At 35.1% G+C, this 4306-nt stretch overlaps 1 pseudogene; it reads right to left on the minus strand.

The window, feature by feature from the left end:
• Positions 1–536: 536 nt before the first annotated feature.
• LOC131148044 (scarecrow-like protein 14) lies at positions 537–2530 on the minus strand (annotated as a pseudogene).
• Between the last annotated feature and the right edge of the window lie 1776 nt (positions 2531–4306).

The raw sequence follows: 4306 nt of genomic DNA on the forward strand, positions 1-4306 counted from the left end.
ATGTGATTGAATCTAATTGGTCATGTACAAACATATGTTAGTATGTTGCGTCTTTTTTTTATTTTTTATTTTTTAAAATATTTTTGCCAATTGTGGTAGAGCCACAAGAAGAAATTTGTAAATTTTTTTGTCTAAATTACCAATGCTCAACAAAAATTACAAACATTGCCCTTAATGTCATTCAATTGTTTGTAGTAGTTACCAATTGCAAGTTCAAGGCAAAAGGCAATGAGAGAGTTAGGCTAGTCTTAAGTGGTAAAAGGGTAGATGTTTTATGTAAAATAAAAATCAAATTTAGTGTAACCAAGCAACCATAAGCCAACTTCTAGCTGCTAAAATTATAGTCCCAACTCTGTTCTTTATAGTGAATACTTCTTTTTAGGTGAGAATTTTCTCCACAAAGTGAGCATAAAAACAAAAATGTCATATTTTCAACAAAACCACTAGAACCAATGGGACATAAGACATGAATTCAATCATATTTTTAGAAGAATTTCTAACTTAGCTCACTGATTATGAGTTTTTAAAAAATGCCCTCAAGAATCATTTGAAACCCAGCAAGAGAGAGCCATCAACACTCGACCTCTCCATCCTTGCAGCAGCCATTGTCCATCTTTATCAATCAAGAAATCTTTGTGGTAGCCAGATTTCACCTTAACCTTCAATGTGTTCATTAGTTCTGTGCCTAGTCGGAGCTGCTTAAACCCAGCTCTCATATTTCGAATCTTCCATTGCCTGTATGTTTCGGCTCTGAAAAACCTCATTGAACCCTCACATGCTATAATATTCATCATTACCATCCCAAAAAACTCTTTTTCAAATATCAATCTGTCTTGACTTTCACGGGTAAAATTTGTATCCATCATGTCAAACAATGACAAGTAGTGGAAAAATGTCTCCTGAAACCGTGTAACAAAGAAAGGGACATTATAATATCCATTATAAACACCATGAATGAATATATTTGGGTTTATCTTTCGGATTAAGTTTAGAGTAACATTCCTCGAACTATCCAATGCAACACTCTCGTCACATACTGCCTCAAGTCGGAACAGGCAGTTAACAATGACGACCTCATTTTTGTCAATCTTGAGGTCACTGGCTTTGATAGTTTCCCATTTCTTTGCTATAGCATTATACTCAAATGGGACATTAAAGCGCTTACAATAAGTTGCTAGACGGCGGCCCGTGTCCTCAACTTTTCTTGCTGGGCGAAAACCTGGTCCGGGAAACTCTATTCCTGTAACACGAAGCATGGGAGGCCCACCAACAAAGGTAGAGAGATCTTGGATAATCATGGGCCATTGGAACCATACAGGATACCAAAATCTATAATATGAATCTCCCTCGCCTTTCTGGCTAAATTCAAAATGTGCTGATTTGCGAAATAAAAAGAGATCCTTCTAAATGGACAGATTGAAACAAAAGACCGGTAAGCTTTCAGCATGGCCGCAGCTGATGGCATCTTAGATGACAAAGCAGCATAAATTTGAGTACCAGTGCCCGCCAAGCGTGCTTCGAGGGCATTGGCAAAATAGTGGGCACACCTCTGAAGCCCATCTCCGAAGGGAGAAGAGTGCTTCCGAATCTCCTTCAATCGTTCTTTTGCAGTTTTCCAATCTTCAGCAGCGATATCCTGTGCACACAGAACAAGATAAGCCCTCAAATCAACTAGCTCTTCATTTCCTGTTCTCTTTGCTCCCTTCCCAGGGTTAAACCCACATGCTTCCACATTCTGCACCGGCAACGACTCGCCGGCACTACTGTCCGGCAATGACTCAACAGTATTCTTATTTTTTTCAGCTGGAAAGAGAAAAACATTGTCAAGCATCTCTGATAACTCGTCCTCTTCGCCCGAAACCGCCAATTGCTTTGTTCTCCTCCGTTCTTCATCCGAGTCCTCCCTGTGATGATTCTTCTTTCCCCTCACGACAGCAGACGAATACTCCCTGTCATCCTCATTTGCATTAGGAGTGTCATCGTCCTTGGACGACTTTGGAGTTAACTTGGTGTTAGAGTTTTCCAAATTAACAAGTAGAAGATTTTCACGAGGAAGGAACTTGCTAGCTTCCTCTTGGCCTCTCTGAAACTGCAGTTTGTAGTCGCCCCCGCTAATACTTTTCCAAAAATTAAGTGTACTTAGAAAAGGCTGATGCATTTCGAGGCTCCCACTGACCCCGCCTTCCATTTCTGAAGTGTTGGACTGAGAAACAGAATAATTGCTAGTAGTAGCATTACAATCAGGGGAAATATTATTAGGACAGCCGAGAGTGAGTGGGTGGGCAGGGGAGGGAGGATACTTCTTACCCACAGCTTCGTACAACGATTTCTCGGTAGCTCGGAGAGCCGCAGGTTCAAGCAACAGGCTCCACTCCTCGTCCAGGTCCTCTTCCATAAGCATTTGCGCTATGTATTGGAAAACTTGATCAGAAAAGCCATCGTCCCCGGCGGAATCTACATCCGGATTCGCAGTCGACGTCGGAGCCAAATTCCCCGGGGCTTGCTCCAGTGGAAGGGAAGACAAACCCATGAAGTTGGCATGAAACAGTAGTCACTGAAAGTAGGTCTGTTCGTGAAAAAACCAGGGCAATGGTCAGCCGGGGAAGACTCTGTCATCATTCATTTTGAACCCGTTTATGCAATTGCAGAAAATAATTACTAAGACATTCCCCAGAGTTCGATTGCAAACGATAAATTTATGAATCAAAGCGCGCAAGAAAATAAACGGATGAAATCAAAGTGGGGAGAAGGAGAAAAATGAGGAAGAACGAACTTCTTTCGAAATGCGGCAGGGGAGGAGAGAGCGTCAAAATCAGGGATTTTGTTTGTCCGCTGCGCTGCTTTCAAGGCGCGCTAGGCAGTAGTGGTTGCCGGCCAAAGTTAATTGATTACTTTTGTCGTATCATAGTTAATGAAAGGATTAAAATTTAGTAAAATGACATATGAAAAAATAAATAAATTAATAATTTTGTTATTTTTTATTCACTTGTGATTAAATAATTTTAAAAAGTAATATCAGTCTAATAAATAAAGTCAAAAAATTTTAAAAATTAAAATTACAAATAAATTGAATATCTAGCTCTCTAGTTAATCACCCGAGTAGTTCGAATGAACTGGCTCACATAGGTATGACAATATAATTAATTATTATTTTTTAAAAATAAAAAATATATGTAAAATAAATAATTTTATTGTTTCAAAAGTTGTTATATACAATTTACATATAAATTAAATGACTAAACGTATCTTCAAAATTAAAATATAGTTTTAAAAATGATTCATATCAACCGGTTAGTTGAATTCATATTTAATAAGATAGATACATGGTTAAAATATATATATATATATATATATATATATATATATATATATTTAAATTGGTGAATTGGTTAGATCAAAGGTTAACCAATTAATATAAATTTAGGCAATCTTTATCTATTCAACACTTATTATACACAAAGAATAAATAGTATTCAACTTTATAATTTTGATTTATAAAATTTGAATTTTGAAATTTTAGTTTATGTTTTTTTTAGCATTATGGTTGATAGGTTACTTGAATTTAAAAATATTGAATTATGTTTTATTTGTTTTAATGATGTGTTTAGTCATTAAATTTTTATAAAATTACATCTAATAAGCATTTTGCAATACTATAGTTGATAAGCATTTTTATGATTTATTAGTATTATTTATTTTTATATATTTTTAAAAATTTTAAAATAATAATAAAATTATTTTATCATACTTATATCAATTGATTAATCCAAAGTGATTGTCTGACAAACTGTTCAAATCGAGAATCGATAAAGTTTCCAATTTGTTTATTCACTTTTCAAGACATTACACTGGCTAATTTTTTAATTTAATTTATTTAATTCAATATCATTTTATTTTTATTTTCATATATTTTTTGAAAAATATAAAATAATAATAAAATTATTTTGTTATACTTATGTCAATTAATTGATACAAAATGATTGAACCGGTGCATCATTCAATTCGAGAATATGTTAAGTTTCTTGTCGTAACGTCCCGAAGAAAGGCCTGAAATAACAATAAATAATAATATTGAAAGTTCAATGGAGTTGCCACTAACCTGTTATTTACTTAGGTGTGGTTAGTTCATCTAATTACTACTCGTCAGTTGGTCTCTAGACTAAGTTTATGCTAAGGAAGCAGTAATCTCAATTTGCTTTTACCAGAGTTGAGACCGGGAGTTCAGTTATACGAAAAAAAGGTACTAGCACCCCTTATACACCCAATCTACGAACAGTACCTAATTAATCATGAATTATCCCTAAGT

Source organism: Malania oleifera, chromosome 2 (assembly GCF_029873635.1).
Source record: "Malania oleifera isolate guangnan ecotype guangnan chromosome 2, ASM2987363v1, whole genome shotgun sequence".
Classification (NCBI taxonomy): Eukaryota; Viridiplantae; Streptophyta; class Magnoliopsida; order Santalales; family Ximeniaceae; genus Malania; species Malania oleifera.